Source organism: Giraffa tippelskirchi, chromosome 10 (genome assembly GCF_054371585.1).
Source record: "Giraffa tippelskirchi isolate mGirTip1 chromosome 10, T2T-mGirTip1v1.2.pri, whole genome shotgun sequence".
NCBI lineage: Eukaryota > Metazoa > Chordata > Mammalia > Artiodactyla > Giraffidae > Giraffa > Giraffa tippelskirchi.
Window position 1 is genome coordinate 135,832,059 of NC_137284.1, and position 16,979 is coordinate 135,849,037.

General features: G+C 41.5%; 1 protein-coding gene and 1 long non-coding RNA gene across 3 annotated transcripts in view; both read left to right on the forward strand.

The window, feature by feature from the left end:
- Window positions 1–16,979, forward strand: part of SND1 (staphylococcal nuclease and tudor domain containing 1) — a 425,720-nt gene that overhangs the window by 252,623 nt on the left and 156,118 nt on the right. The window lies entirely within an intron of this gene.
- Window positions 5,153–6,697, forward strand: LOC145522540 (uncharacterized). Its single transcript, XR_014066023.1, has 2 exons — window positions 5,153–5,501; window positions 5,823–6,697. It is a non-coding gene; the product is annotated as an uncharacterized LOC145522540 (long non-coding RNA).

The window sequence follows — 16,979 nt, forward strand, 5'->3', positions numbered from 1 at the left end:
TCTGTTCGCTGTTGCGTGTCCGTTCCTCTTGGGTGCTTGTGGAGTTATGTGTGTTTGTTGACGACACCACAAGAGACTAGAGCCTCGTCCAGCATCCTGTCCACTCAGGCCACATTTCTAACAGTGCAGAACGGGTCCGATTACTAGGTTGGGCCAGTCCACCTCCCGGATGTCTTCTGCCTTTCTGTGAGGTGGAATCCTGACGACTCGGAAGCAGATTTTGCTGTTATTTATTCTGTTCTCCTGTCCTTTCTTGTATTCCCACAGGGCTCACTTGAAAATTGTGTTCTTTGTTCACATTACATAGTCACTTCCTAGTAACCTCCTCTGGCCATGGCTGGTTTTTGCTGGAAATGCATACTATTACTAATACGAATGTGCTGAACTGTGGCCTGGAATAGTCCAAAGACAGGCTCTGGGGGTGGGAAGTAGAGGGGGTGGGGCGGTGTTAGGTTTTCAGGTCCTTATTTCTCCATTAAATTGTGAAGTAAAGACCTGCAGAGTTGGCCAGTGAGGGTCTCACATGTAAATACAGAGGATGGAAATATTCCTTTAGAATAAATAACCAGGTAGGATGTTAAGCATGTCCTCCGACCTTTGCCTCCAGGTTCTGGTTTTTCAGCGCCTTTTTCAACTTGAGTAGCCCTGTTGTCTTGCCCTCAGGGTATTGGCAGCAGCCTTTCCAGTGGAGGCTTATGAGCTGTTATAGAAGTTGTCCTTTTTTAGCTCCCAATGGAGTTGGGCCTCAGTGTAAGAGTTTTAAAATATTTTTGGCCGAAGAGATTTAAAATGTGGTTTGTCCAGCAAGTCTGGGGAAGGTGTACAGTCACACAGGGGCTTTATAACTTAGGTCTGTGTTAACCTGCAGTTTCCCCTTGTGTATTCCGACCTGGTTGTTTAGATTGCTAACTCCTGCTTCCGTGACTCTAAGGTTCCGCTCAGCTTCTCATCACCAGGGACTTGCTAGTACCAACACTCCTTTCTTGTTTGTTTTCATAGCTCTTCCCTCTTTTACTCTCCCTTAGCCTCTGAATAACCTCCTTAACACTCGAGGGTCCCTTTTGTGCTGACTGCACAAGGTCACGGCCGAGGGCTCTGCCTGGGAGTTCGGTTGCTTAGCCCTCGAGCTCCCTTCACACCGTGTATTTGCTCCCCTGGGGAAATCCCAGAGGAACCTTGTCCTGCAAGAGCCAGCGCCCTGGCTGCTGACCTTGCTGCTAGAAGCCGTTATGTGCTCCATAAGGTTGATAGCCCCTCATGGGGAAGGCATGCTGAGCACCAGTGCTGGATTCTCATGTGCCATTTGGCAGCTCTGGTTTTTGCCAATTTAGGGGAAGGTGCTGCTCTCTTTGTTCCACTCCTCCTCTCCCCCCATAGAAGGTTCTTGAACTCCTGTCACTCCAGTCAGACTGCAAGGTGCAGCTCATCGACCAGCAGTCTCCCAGCTCAGAAACACAAGGCAGCCCTGTGGTCCAGGCAACTGCAACAGCAGAGTGGCAGCCACACTGGGATTGTCTTCCTTCCTCCCATCTACTGAGCCTTTTTCCTTTCTCCATCACCTCCCCACCTCCTCTCCCGTTCTCTCCTGTCCTCCCCATCCTCCCATCTCTCCCCACAGCTCCCTTCTCCCCTCTCCTTCTGCAAGAGAGTTTGTAAGCAGACCTTGATTGTGGGGGAGTTGGTTTCAGCTGGTCACCCTCCCTAATGGCCAAGGGCATCGCTTTATGGCCTTTTGTCCATAGTTCTTGCAGCCCTAGGAGTCCTGTGTGGCCAGTTCTTGTTTTGTAAAGCTCTCCTATTCACACTCCCCAGAACTGCAGCAGTATCCGTCTCTCCTTCTAAAGAAACCCAAAAGCATTTATGCTTTCCATGGGAGTCAGAGAGAAGTCTATCTTTCTTAGACTGAACACATTTCTGAATGAAATTGCAAAGAAATGCTGGAATTTTAAAAAGATTGTATTTCAGCTTCTATCACAGTTAGTGATTGTATTTAAGCACCTCCTTTTACAAATTTAATCCGGTTTTCAACCAAATTCTTCTATTGTCGATTTTTTTTTTTTTTGCACTGACAGACTCTAAATGTAGGACATGTTCTCTCACCTCTTTTATTTAGTTGGGAACATCACAAGAAATTGTTAGTAGACTTTGAAACTGGCGAGATGATTATTGGGTATCCTTTCAGTGGAATGCTGGGTGCTACCTGGTAAACCCTTTGGGGTTATCTGATTCTGTAGCCCCTTTGCTTTTATCTGGATTGTTTTGCACACCTGTGGAGAGAGAATTTCACTTGAAAACCTGATAAGGAAGCAAATGATTCCTGTTTGTACAAATGTGGTCCTGTATGAAAGTGGAAGCATTAGTCACTAAGTCATGTCTTATTCTTTTGTGACCCCATGGACTGTAACTCACCAGGCTCCTTTGTCCATGAAATTGTCCAGGCAAGAATACTGAAGTAGGTTGCCATTCCCTTCTCCAGGGGATCTTCCCAACCCAGGGAGTGAACCCAAGTTTCCCACATTGCAGGCAGATTCTTTACCTTCTGAGCTACCAGGGAAGCCCCTAGTCCTATACAGATAGTTAATTACCACTCTGTGAAAGAAATGCTTTCACACTTTACATGTTTACTCTATAGTTTTGCTATACAGTTTTGCATCTTTAACAGATTCAGCTCAGCATTCCTAGTTGCATATATATATGTGTGTGTGCTCAGTCACTCAGTCATGTCCGACTCTTTGTGACCCTATGAACTGTAGCCCACCAGGCTCCTCTGTCCATGAAAGTCTGCAGGCAAGAATACTGGAGTGGGTTGCCATTTCCTTCTCCAGGATATATATCTATATCTATATATCTCCTCCAGACCCTGCTTTGAATCACTTATAAATTCTTTCTGATTCCTTCATTAATAAGTGGATTAATAAAATTTTGACACATCTTCCTTTTATATTTGTTTAGAAGTCATGATTTTACTAGTTTGAAAATTATCCTTTAAGAGGGGAGGCAATTGCAAGAACAGGAGATCAACACCAAACTACTTATAACATTGTTTTTTATTGGCTCTTCTGTACCTGAAAATGTGAAGAGTCATTTGGTTGTAGAAGTTCTTTTAAGAAATAAAGTTCTAAAGTGAATATGTCTCTTTCATCTATAGAATGCCCCATTCCATGCCCCTGCCTTTCTGGGTCTGCTGTTTTCTTCACCAACAGGCTTTTGTGTTGGAAAATTCAGGTGTCTTAGTAAGTTGACATAGAAGGATTGGACATTGAGCACAGGGCCCTGTGTCTAGACATGTATTCCAGCTCTTAAATTCAGCACCTCTGAAGATATGTTTGATCAGGTGACTTGCCCAGAGGTGGACCATTGTTTTTTTTTTTCTTGATTCTTTCAGCAAAATATCTTACTTCCAAAATAATCTGTAGACTTGATGTGCTCCTGCAGTGAATTCTGTTTTCAGCAAGTTTTTCTGCCATACATTTGTCTAGTTCCCTTCTGATTTCTTGTTTAACTGACTTCACTCAGAGGGATGCATACAAATGAGCTCTGAGAAACAGAGTCCTCCCTTTCATTTAAGTGGCCTGAGCTACAGTTTTTTTGTCTTTTTTCCTTTGTTCAAAGAAAGGAGAAAGGAAATTGAGGGAGTCCTGGAGCATTTCTTCCAAAGAAAAAATGTCATCTGTTTTCAGAGAGTTGCCTGTAGCATAGATTCTGCTTCCACTGGTTCATGCTCTTCAGTTCTCTTTTCTGTTCTCTGGGCGTATGGGGAGATTGTTCTGTGAGCCTGTTCCATGGGTCCAGTTGGCTGAGTGAGCCCTTTACAGGCCTGGCTAAATGAATGTTCGGGTATGCAGGAGGCATAAAATTCCTGATTCCCAGGTTCAGATGTGTGATTGGATTGTTCGATTTGTGCCATGACTGCCAAGTGATGTGATAAAACCTGAAACGTTTCTGCCCAGCCATGGCTTCACTCTCCACTTCCCCATCATAACACTACTTAGCCCTAGATTGAACTCATTTTGTCCTGTGGCTATTGCTTATATAAACATCTCAAAGTAAGTCATTTTACTAACACAGACATTCTGCTTACTCGAGTTTTAAGGCTTTATTTAGCATGCTTCTAACTTATTCCCTGCAGAATGTTGTACAGAATGTTGGACACTTCTCGCAGTGTTGACTTCCAGATAAATATCCTTGAATCAGACCTTAGGGCAACTTTGGAATTACCTAATAATTTTGTGCCTCAGTTCCTCATGAAAAGGATATTCTCAGGGATAAATGATAGAATTTGTATTATAAGATTAGATTTGGGAGTGTTTGAATTTGGAGGAAAACCTGTGTTCTCTTGTAGGACATTACAGCAACATGCCTAGCTACTTCAACCACCGTAGACAATATTTTCATATTCATTCTATTCCGTTATTCCAAGTTGTCAGTCCGCTGACTCCAACTGCATTATTGATGAGCCCTTTTTGAGTAGCTGTCTCTTCTCTCCTGGCTGTTCTCTCCTCCTTCTTCAGGCTGTTACTTTTTTTCCTGGCAGTTTTCCCCTTTGATCTTCACTGCCTTCTCATCATGCCTTCCTTTACCGTTTACACAATCACTTATTACCGTAATTTTGTATTTGTTGATATATTGATTGGTAACTGATCTTAGTTGACGTATGTACAATGATCTTCAGTAATTGCTAAACTCCTCAGAAAATGGTATCTTTTTTATATCTCTTTACAGAGCCTGATTTAGATTTGATTTACCAAGGGATGACCTAAACAGAATGAAACTGTTTGAACGAATGTGACCCCCTAGATCCTAGATGCATGGTTGACTGTGCTGGTTAGTAACTAGAAGTGAGAGGCTGGTAGAAGGATGCAACAGGAAGGATGGCCTGTTTTCTAGAATATAGCAGCAGTGTGAAGAGCCTGGTCAGTAGCGTGAGCCTGAGTATCAGATCACCAAATTCAGGTCTTGGCTCAGTTTTTTATTACTTTGTCACCTTGAAGTTATTTAACCTCTCTGTGCCAGTTTTCTCATCTGTAAAATGAATGTAATAAGGGCCCTTATTACCTCATTAGGTTGTGGTGTGCTTCAATGAGTTAATACATCCAAAGTATTTAGAACCATTGACCTAATGAGAGAGACCAATGGTTCATGTGGTGGTGGTGATTAAAAGGCGGGGCGTTCTGCCTAGCATACGGAAGTTCCTCAAAAATGATCCATCCATCCTCATTGGTAATATTTGTATTGCAAACATTTTATCTAGTTCAAGTCCCTATACTCCTTCTCTCCTGAGTTCTTTTACTGCCTCTTTATCTCTCCTTGGTATTTAACATATGCTGTCTGGCTCCTGTTTTAGATGCATTTGACATGTTGAGTCATGAATGAATGATCAAACAATAAGTATTGAAAGCTTATTATAGCCCCTGGCTTCCTTTGTAGTTCAGACAATGAAGGATCTTCCTGAAATGCAGGAGACCCCCCGGGTTCGATCCCTGGGTTGGGATGATCCCCTGGTGAAGAAAATGACAACCCACTCCAGTATTCTTGCCTGGGAAATCCCATGGATCGTGGAGCCTGGTGGTCTGCAGTCCATGGGGTCCCAAGAGTCAGACACACCTGAGAGACTTAAACTTTATTATATTCCAGGCACAGTGCTGGGTGTTGAGGATGCAGCATTACAAAGGACAGGTGCAGTCCTTCTAGATCATGTGCAACTGGCTCTCTAATTAGAGTTGTAATAGAAGTATGAAAGTGTTTTAGCTCAGCTGTGTCTGACTCTTGGCTACCCCATGGACTGTAGCCTAGCAGGCTCCTCTGTCCATGGAATTCTCTAGGCAAGAATACTGGAGTGGGTTGCCATTTCCTTCTCCAGAGACTCTTTCTGACCCAGGGATTGAATCTGCGTCTCCTGCATTGCAGGCAGATTCTTTACCGTCTAAGCTACCTGGGAAGTTATTGACCTAACTTGAGATTTGTATCATCACAGTTGTACCTTCTTCCATGTGGTCAGAGACCATGTTTGAAGTGATTTTAAATTGAGGCCTAAAGAAGAAATTAGTTGGAGGTCTTATTCAGGGCTGAAGGATATAATTATGTACCAGAAGGTTCTGTGGTAGAAAGTGACACGCAAGTGTGGTAATGAAGTCAGCATTTCTCACTTCATTCTGGCCACTCTGTGGAATGAACAAGTAGCTTTAGTATCTTTACCTGGCTAGGGGAGGACTTCACAGTGTACTTGGGGGGTACTGAATGGTGGCTGGAACTAGGTTTTTGGCAGGGAATGAAAAAAAATAAGTGTGAGATCTACTTTGATAGAAAAACTAGTAGAATTTGGCCATTGCCTGGATCCGGAGGTCATGGGTAGAGGATGAAAGGTGGGTGTCATGCGTGTGTATCCTAATGTCCAGCACAAACAACTGTTGATGCTGCTTTTCCCGTATGATAATTTTCCTCCCAAATATATGCCACAAGGGTTTGCAATTCTAGACCTTTTAAAATTGAGGTAACCATGGACTGTTCAAATAGTCCAAGGCCAGAAAAGTGGATGGGCTTCATGCATGAGTTAGTTCCATTGGATGAGTGTACAAAATTACCCAGGGAATTAAGGGAGAAGAGGGGTCCCTAGGCCAAGCCCTTTATCTCCAAATTTTAAAGAATCTTTAAAGGGAATTTCCCAAGCTGTCAGGGGAAAAATCATAAAAACTAAAAAGTAAGAGCCTCATGACACCAGTGACAACCATAATTATTAATACACATGCGCTGTTGGAGACAGAAATGACAGTGATATGAGATCCTTAGCTGAAAAAGAAATACCTTGACCAAAACCCTTGGTCTGAATTCTCTGCCATCACTCACATATTCTGGGGTACATAACATATTCTGGGGTACATGGTTTCCCCTGGGAGTCTCACATTGAGAACCTCAATGCAGTATCCATATGCAAATACATCATATCTAAGTTGTAAAGTCACTGGTTGGGGGCAGCATGAAATCTGTATTTTTCTTTGGGAAGAATTACAACTCCCAAATGTACCCCAAGACACAACACGTCTAGCAACTTTAAAGTTATTTTTCTTTAAGGATAGCTTCACCTATTATTACACATTTGTCTTGTATATGTGGAATTCTGGGTACTTTTTTTAAAATTTAATTTTATTTATTTTTGGGTGCACTGGGTCTTCGTAATTGCACACAGGCTTTCTCTAGTTGCAGTGAGCATGGGCTACTCTCTGGTTGCGGTGCATGGGCCTCTCATTGCGGTGGCTTCTCTTGTTGCGGAGCATGGGCTCTAGGATGTGTGGGCTTCAGCGGTTGCAGCTCAAGAGCTCAGTAGTTGCGGCGCACTGGGTTAGTTGCCTCTCAGCATGTGGAGTCTTCCTGGACCAGAGACTGACCCCATGTCCCCTGCATTGGCAGGCAGATTCCTAACCGCTGGACCACCACCCTTCTAAGTACTTTTAGTTAAATATCTCTGAGCCCAAAGTCATGCTCTTTACACCATGCTGCTGACTTTACTAGGAACGCATTTTTCTTATTCTCACATCGTGCTAATGCGTGATTTCTGTTTTTCCATGTAATGTCAACACTCCTTTTGGCTCTACACCACAATTATCTAAGTTAAACATTCATTCCTCAGGAGAAGAGCTACTTAGTTTGCTGTCATCAGCGCCGTAGAGCTCTGTGCTTCAGATGCTGTTTTTGAAGGAGGCATGGATCATGTTTCTCACGCAGTTTTAGGTTCAGACGTTTTCCAAATCAGTTTCCAGGCTTTATTACAGTGTCCATAATATTTATTTGTCTCAAAATATATCGAACAATTATGAAGAACTAATTCACTCAAGAGAATGTTGACTCTTGGCTCTTAAATTATCTGACCTGAATAATTTGCAAGTTTATCTGGGCAAAATCAAATCAGCCCCTGAATGTTAATATATTTTCTTCTTTTAAAAACAAAACCTTTCATACTTCTTAACACAAGTTTTCTGTCGAAATTTTTGTTTTTAAGTGCCTCGAATATAAATAAGCCAGGGGAAGAAAATCATCTCTACTAGTACTACCAGAAAGTTTCAGTAAGAATTCATCTGTTCACCAAAATGTGGGGTTGTTTTCTTTCTTCATTTTCTCTCCTATTCCCCCCTGCCTTTTGTAAGTGATGGAAGGTTTTTTCAGAACTGAGACTTCCACTGTTTTATTCTTATCTGTGGAGTCGGTGCCTGGAACAGTGACACATAATGGGTGCTTCATTCCTTTTTCTACTTAATTATTTTCCACATGAATATTCCTCTTTTACCTCACTTTTACTATCTACCTAGTATTGTCTTACGTGTTGCTGGATATTTAGTTTATTTGGATTATTTTTTCCTTTCACAAAGTCATTGTTTCCTTTAGCTAAATCATGCTGCTGCTGCTGCTGCTAAGTCGCTTCAGTCATGTCTGACTCTGTGCGACCCCATAGAAGGCAGCCCACCAGGCTCCCCCATCCCTGGGATTCTCCAGGCAAGAACACTGGAGTGGGTTGCCATTTTCTTCTCCATCGCACGAAATTGAAAAGTGAAAGTGAAGTGTCTCAGTCGTGTCCAACTCTTCGTGACCCCATGGACTGCAGCCTACCAGGCTCCTCCGTCCATGGGATTTTCCAGGCAAGAGTACTGGAGTGGGGTGCCATTGCCTTCTCCGAGCTAAATCATAGTCTGTAGTTATTTTTCTTAGAGCAATTCTACTTAGAGTAAAGTAGAAACTTAGACCAAAGATTAGCATGAGTAAATTAGCAGTATCATTATTTACCTGTAAATCTTTATTGAGTAAAATGATGAAGTTTTAGTTTAATGCATTCTTACACACTGACCATTTATGTCTTAATAATTTCTACCATAATGGAGGTCCTTTTTCTCTGTTTCAAAAACTTGAATTTAACCTTCCAAATTTTATAATAATTTCATTAATGCTTTAAAAATATAAATATTAACTCCTCCACAATGCTTTTTACGTAAATTTGTTGAGCCTAAATTGGTATGTCTGCAAGCAAAGATGAATGTTCCAGGTAATGGGTTGGCTAAAACGATTGTTAGGAAAAAACCTTAACCTTTTGGCCAACCCTATACTTTTAGGGGTTGTTGAGATTATTTTAATTTTTATTTAACATTTAACATTAATCTTAATATTTAAAATTTATCTTCATTTTTTAATGTTCTAGGTTACTTGATTTTTTTTTTTCTTTCCCCTCCTCCATCCTTTTCTGAAGTTGTGTTCTTGTCTCAGGTGGGGCAGAGTTTAGCATGGCATCAATTTCCTTGCCTCTGAGTTCTTGATTTGCCCATGAAATGAAAACTTGTGCTTCATAAGACCATCTTTTAAATTCTTTACTCTGCACATATTATTTTAATTATATCTCTCAAGCCATTTTGTGGTTCTGTAATAAATTCTCACCTCTTGCATATAGAGACTTCAGAAGTGATACAAATTGATCTAAATTTTTCTTTTAAATTGTGTTTCAGACCTGTGTGTTACTTTTTAATCATAGCCTCATAATTGATAATTCAGAGTTACAGACACTGGTTGATGTGCTTTGTTCCACACTCACACTGTCACATACCATGTATAAATTATGTTTTTAGACCATTCTCATGTCCTTTTTCTGGAAATGTACAAGATGGTTATTGTAGCGTTCCTATAATAACTTATAATTATTTTTTTCTTAGAAAAGTAACAGCAGCATTGTTAAAAATCTAAATGGCCCTTTTCTCATATCCCTGTTGGTTGCATTTATCTTTAACAATTTAAAATAGGAATACTACCTTTTAACTATTATCACTGTAATCATCTATTTGATATAAATTGGTTTTTCTACAATTTGGGTAAATTACACATTTTTTGAGAACTAATTAGCCTGAAAATAATGGGAAGATATGCCTTCCCCTTTAAACTTTTTTGGTTATAAATTGGTAATTTTGGACCACTATCTTTTGTGTCCATATTCTTGAACAAATATAATTGTTTCATAATAAAAATACTTTCTTCATATCATAACTAAAGAACCCAGTGGTGTCAGAAACATAGTATATTGCTGTGTTCATGGATTATGAAAAGAATTTATCTGTTCAAAGTTCTCATGAATAGGATAGTCTTTTACTCAAATAAAATTTACAAAAGCAATCCTATATTTACTTAACTGACCTAAGATAAAACATTTGCTCCAAAAAAGGATACGATTTCTTTTTTAAAGGAAAAGGTTGTCAGGAGGAAGATTTTTAAGGAGGAAGGCATGGATTCAGGAAATACAGCCTAGGAAAGGCTGTGAAGGGAATTTCCAAGGTCAGCCCAGGACATCTGCTGTGTATCAGGCCCCACGGGCCACCGTTCATGCAGAGGTCAGTAGGAGGATGGCACCACTCCAGGGAGAGCTGGAATTTAAAAAGTTATGATTTTAGAAATGCTGAATATCTTTGCAATTTGAGAAACACTGAATTCTTTAACCAAGGATTGTAATAGTCATGTGTTGGAGAGCTAGAGTCTGTAGAAATGGGGATTGGGTCGTTTGGGTGAAGTAGTGGGTGGGAGGAAGGGGGAGTTTATTTGTGGAAACCACACAGTATGAGCCATAACTCTGAGACAGTTGTGCCTTGGCAGACCGGAGCAGGGATGTGGTTGGCACTGCCTTGGTCATCCACGCTAGAGAAAGAGGATGGAAACAGGAAGAGAGCAGGCTTAGAGTTGACACCTTATCCTACGTAGCTGTAGGCTCACCTCTCCTCTTTTTGTCTGAGGCATAAGGATACCATCAACTGCACTCTCTGTGCACTAAACTTATAAGCAGCTTTTTTTTTTGTCTTCGAGGGTAACCGAGGGCATCGTATTTCCTGTAGGTGATCAAGTGTGGGTGTTTCCTCTCCAAGGCCGTGGCTTCATTTCTAAAGGTTAAATTGCACGGTTCTTACAGCGTAATTTCAGCCAGTTAAATTTGGGAAACTGAAAGTCATTGCAGTAAAAGAATTATCTCTGAGCCTATATAGCATGTTCATTTGATTGGGAACTGGGTATTATTTTATGCACGTTAAGCCAGATCACAGAATGATTTTATTTCAAGGTAGAGAAGAAATGTCAATAGATGTATGTACTTAGTAGTGCTCTTTTCAGTGCTTGAGTAGAACATTTCCTCTGCATAGCCAATTGAGGGTGGCATCATGCTTACTCTTAGCCATTGCCTGAGAACTGATACCTTCTTATGGTGCTTTTGGGAAACATAAGTTTTTTCCTATGCTCGTCTAACCTTTTGCTTTCTCATTCAAACAATTTTCAGTTTAAATTTTTAAAAGTGCTTCAAAGCATTGACTAGCTAAAGTGGTTTACCTAAAATATAATTACTGAGTACTGAATTTTGAACTTGTTATTCACTGTGAAATACATATAAACTAGTTGATTAAGAAAATTTTCTTGAGTTAAAAATGAAAATCTTGCATAGTCTACCTACCCAAGACATTTTTTTCTTGTTTATTTTTTATTGTTGTTGTTCTATTTTTATTTGAGCATAGTAACTTTACAATGTGTTAGTTTCTGCTATATAGCAAGGTGAATCAGTTATATGTATATATATGTCCCCTCATTTTTAGATTTCCTTCCCATTTAGGTCACCACAGAATATTAAGTAGAGTTCCCTGTGGGTTTTTTTTTTTTTTAGATGTAAACGGACTTTTGATAAACATGTATACATGTAACCATCGCCACAGTCAAGATAAGAGGCTTTCATCATTTCCCACCTCCCCCCCACACAATTCTTCATCCTCTTTGGAGTCAGTCCCCAGCCCTTCCTCTGGTCTGTGGCCACCACTGATCTGTAATGTGTCTTTACAGTTTAACCTCTGCAAGAATGTCATAGAAATGGAATCATGTATTTGAGATTCATTCATGTTGTTACCTCCTTTTTATTGCAGAGTAGTATTCTGTTGTGTGAATGGACCACAATTCGCTTATACAGTCCCCTGTTGAGGGAGATTTTGGCTTGGGGTGATGACAGATGAAGTTCTGACCATATTCTATGAGTCCTCTAATCTATTTCTGGAACAGGATTTGACTTTCTTTTAATTGGGCTGCTATGATTGTTGTAATGCTGCTTTGCATGATTTCATCCTAAAACACGATTGTGTCTCTTCTTAGCATTGACCAAGTCCTGCTTTCTTTTCTCAGTGTTGTACTTCATGGAACAGAAATGGATGGTGGGCAAGACCAACCCAATAAAAATACCCAGACACCTGTTTTTTGCAGGGCTGTAGAGGGCAGACATAGCCTCAGTGTTTCACAATCTGGTGGTAGAGAAAATTTCCCCTCCGTGTTGGGGATACAAAGAAAAGAAAGGAAGAAAGTTTAGTCGCTCAGTCGTGTCTGACTCTTTGCAACCCCATGGACTGTCGCCTAGCAGGCTCCTCCGTCCTTGGGATTTTACAGGCAAGAGTACTGGAGTGGGTTGCCATTTCCTTCTCCAGAGGATCTTTCCGATCCAGGGATCGAACCCCGATCTCCCACACTGTAGGCAGACCCTTTACTGTCTGAGCCACCAGGGAAGTCCTCGCGGATACAGAGGAGGTGTCCTTCTTCCAACATGGGAAGTGCATCCCACAGTCTCCTTCTGCCATTTGGTCTCTGATTTGTAGGCTGCCCTCCCTTACTAATTGGTGAAGAAGTAGAAGCAAGGAAGAAAACTGAAGGTCATGTTCTCCGAGTGTGCTACCGATTAGAATGCTGCCTCTCAAGTTTAGGGCTTTCTTCCAACTTAGTGCTCCTGCAAATGTCCTCTTGATTCATTCCTCCCAGGAATGGAGCCCAGAGCCTGAAACATGGTTTCTCCTACGTTCCAACACTTTGAAGGCCCGAGTGAGGCACTGTGCCAGCTAACTAAACACTGTAAGAAACTGTGAACCACAGACAGCACTTAATGAGAGATTATTGATGGCCCAGCTGCAACACCTTTTTTATTTTTATTTTTTTTGGTAGTGTACGTGATTTCCTAGGTTTTTTTTTCCAGTCGGAGAGGTTTTGTTTCTAGGATTCTTTCCTGTGTTCACTTCATTCCTGATAAACTTCACCTCACTGCTGCTTACACCCTCCACCAGCCCCCTTTACAGACGCTTCACCATGAAGCATGGCAAACCAGACAGGGAAGGGGAACTTTGTGGTCATGTTGGAGCTGGGGGCATTCCCAGGTGTCCCCTCCCAGGGCTCCACTGATGCCAGGAGATTGTCTCGGTAGACAGCTGGTTCCTTGAAGGGGATCATAAATTCCTCCTGTGAATTGAAAGATCACATGGAGCCCTGGAGCCTGTGGGTTGGGAAGGAGGGAGTGTGGAGTGATGGAGGTCCTTTTTGCCTTTCTGGTCGGGAACGTGGTTATGCTCTGCCTGCTGCGTGATTGCAGAGGTGATTCTTCTGGGCTGGAGTGCCCTGACCACAGAGGATACCTACGATGAGAAGTTAGCACAGTACAGCGTAAAATGAGGGTGTGTGTTTGCTTCAGTAACCTTAGAACCGACTTCCATGTTCTCTCTGTATCGGTCCACTTGTACACACATGCTTTGCTGCTTCAGTATTAAGGTTAGTTGGACCCAAACAGCTTTGTGCTCCTGAGTCCTTTAGCCTCAGGTCAGCCCTGCAGAGACAGGATTGTCAGCTCTTTTAATGGGGGAACCCTCCTGGTTTGCTGGAGTGGGCAGTTCAGGACGCAGTTGTACCTGCAGGAGGCTTCATCATGTTTGAGTTCAGTTTCCCAAGTGCTTGTGGAGTTGAATACCCCCATGGTACCATTATAAGCTCTGCATGTATTTGTTTTTAGTTCTTTTTCCTATGATGTTAATCAAAGAGTGATTGTGATGATGAGAACTAATTAGTGAGTTTCATTATTAACAGTTCCCATCTGAGACTTGCACATGATAATCCTGAGTGGTTGATTGTTAACTAATAGGTTTACTTATTCCCATTTCCCTGTGCTGTTTTGTGTGCTGTGATGTCTGCCTCTCACCAGTCCCAACTATGGTATGCCTTGTTGTTCAGGCGCTCAGTCACGTCCGACGCTTTGTGACCCGATGGACTGTAGCCCACCAGATTCCTCTGTCCATGGAATCCTCCGGGCAAGAATACTGGAGTGGGTTATCCTTCTCTAGGGGATCTTCCTACCCCAGGGATCAAACTTGTGTCTCCTGCATTGGCGGACGGATTCTTGACCACTGAGCCACTGGGGAAGCCCATGTTAAGGCCTACTCTGTGGCCATTTTCAGTGGAAAAATCATAGATTTCACCTTGCTGGCAACTAGTATAAACTGACAACCAAATTAGTGTTCCAGAATTTAGAGAGATTGATTTGTGTTTAGTTCTGTTCTCCGAGGATCCTGGAGACCCACCTGTGTGGGTAGTGCCCTTGTGGCTCTCTGCCCTGTGACTGCCATGTAAGGCCTCTCCTTTCCTTGTTCTCTTCCCCACCCCATCCCCCTCCACAACTTCCCCACTCTCCCAAACTTGGTAATTCATTATACTCAATTATTTCAAACATGTGTTTGCTTACACAGCCAAGTACTTTGTTAGAGGTAAGTTACAGTCTCACTGATGAAGGGGATCTTTTGTAGGCATTGACACACGCACCCACGTTTACAAGAGGTTTAGACTGACCGTCGGAAGTGAGGGCAGAGTAGGGGTGTCTGCTTGAGGTGTGTTTATAACCTTTCCCACTCCCTGGGGATCGTCCTGCCTTTCTTCAGGTCCTTCAAAACCTCACTCCTATAAATTTGAGGTATAGATATTAACATCCTTGGAAATGAAGTCACCCCAGGCACATTTGTTGCATAATTACTTTCTCAATTTCAAGGTGCATTGAGGAAGCAGAAACATTCCTTAAAGAGATGCCATCCACAATAGCAGGTTAAATGTAGCTAATGCAACCTTAAATTAGCTTTTCTAGGAGGACAGAAAAATACTTTAATGTTTGGTTTGTTTTGGAGCACAGGTATTGTGAAAACTACCAGTGCAACAAAGAAGACTTATCTGGTCAGAACTACAGTTGTTTCTTGATTATTTACACTGGTGGGGGGGAATATTAGTACAGAAAACTATAGCTAATATATCCATATGCATTCTCAAAGACTTAAGACTGTATAATTCAACTGTGATAGCTGCAGCAAATAGATTCCCAGACCTCATGTAAATCAGCCTGAGGATGGTTTACTCCACAGAAAACTTGAGGATGAGGGTCTTTGTAACAGTATTTCTAAACAGAAGTATTTGATATTTAATAGTCTTACCTGTGCCTTAAGTCTCCATGTTGTTATTTCTTTAAATTTGAGGACATTAATCTTTATTTTTAAAAATATGTTTGGAGTTATAAGGAAATCTGTCATTTCACCAAGTCTTAGAAGGTCCTGCTTTGAATTATTGGAAGAGAATTTTAAATATCATGTTAATGACATCCTTTCAACTTTATCATTTGGCTGCCCTTGAGATCCACCTGCCATCTTCAACTCTTCATTAGAGCCTAAACTGGACTCTTATTATACTGGTTCTTGTAATTATGTTTTCTTTTATTTACCTATTGCTGAAACCTTTAGAAATGAGTATTGGAGCCTAGCACATTGCTGTACTTTGGCTCTTAGGAAGGCAATCATTTAGCCGTAACATTTAGTCCATTTTCTAGTAAGATAAGCAGAAGTCCTAAAATTTAAAAAAAAAAAAAAATTCTATAGCTAAATTCATAGAGAATGACTTATAGCTATATCACGTGAGGGAACTTGTCAGTCCATCTTTCCAGTCTTTTCATTTGAGCCACTGAAACAAACGGTAAAGGTTTCAAGAATTTTTGTATTGAAAAGGAACTTGCCAAGCAAAGGAAGAGCTTGAGATGACTAGGAAAGACAGATACCATTGTCTGCCTGTGACGTGAGTTTCAAAGGAGCTGATGACATCTTTTGGTGATTGCATTCAATTTAATTGGCTTTATAAGAATTTTTTATTTCAAAAAAACTACCACCTTGGGCAAGATTTCCATCTTTTCCTTTAATGGATGGTCTATGGCCACATCACCTGCTCAAAAGGATAAGGAGATCCACATTTTGTCTCACAGTTTTGCCTCTGAAAAGAGACATGGCCAGTTCTGCTGCTGCTGCTGCTGCTGCTAAGTCACTTCAGTCGTGTCCGACTCTGTGCGACCCCATAGACAGCAGCCCACGAGGCTCCCCCATCCCTGGGATTCTCCAGGCAAGAACACTGGAGTTGGTTGTCATTTCCTTCTCCAGTGCAGTGCTCAGTCGTGTCCGACTCTTAGCGACCTCATGGACTGTAGCCTACCAGGCTCCGTCCATGGGATTTTCCAGGCAAGAGTACTGGAGTGGGGTGCCATTGCCTTCTCCGATGGCCAGTTCTGGTGGGCTTTTAAAATTTCCTTTCATGGCTTCAATTGTCACAGTTGGCTTTTACTTCTCATCGTCCTAACCAATGGCATGTCACATCCCCTTTGCTCTCTTCCCATGTATTTCTGGAATAGGATTAAATTGTAGATTGAGACTTAGAAGGAGTGAGGAACATCCATTGTTTTATTTTTATTGGTCCATCTGTCTGTATCTGTCTTACATGGCTAACAATAGGGCCCCTTCATTTCTCTCTGATTCTCTGTCTGAGCAAGTATTCCTTGATAAACTAGGTAATCATTTAGCAAAATAGGAGTTTGCTTCCACTTACTTTTTTAGTATTAACATTAGAGGTGTACGTGTGTGTGTGTGCGGTTTTGTTACTGTAAGCATCTTTTTCTCAGATAAATACATCTAAGAGACAGTGGTGAGCAAACATCTATTTTTGAAAAATATAGATTACTGTGGTCTCGAGGGAAAGGCCTTCTCTTTAGAGACCTTAAGTTGCCTCATGATTTGCGATGATCAATTTGATAATTGTTGTTGACTTATTGGCTCAGCCCAGGAATAATGTCGCAGATTTAGACTAGCATGCACAAGGGTTTTAATCAGGTG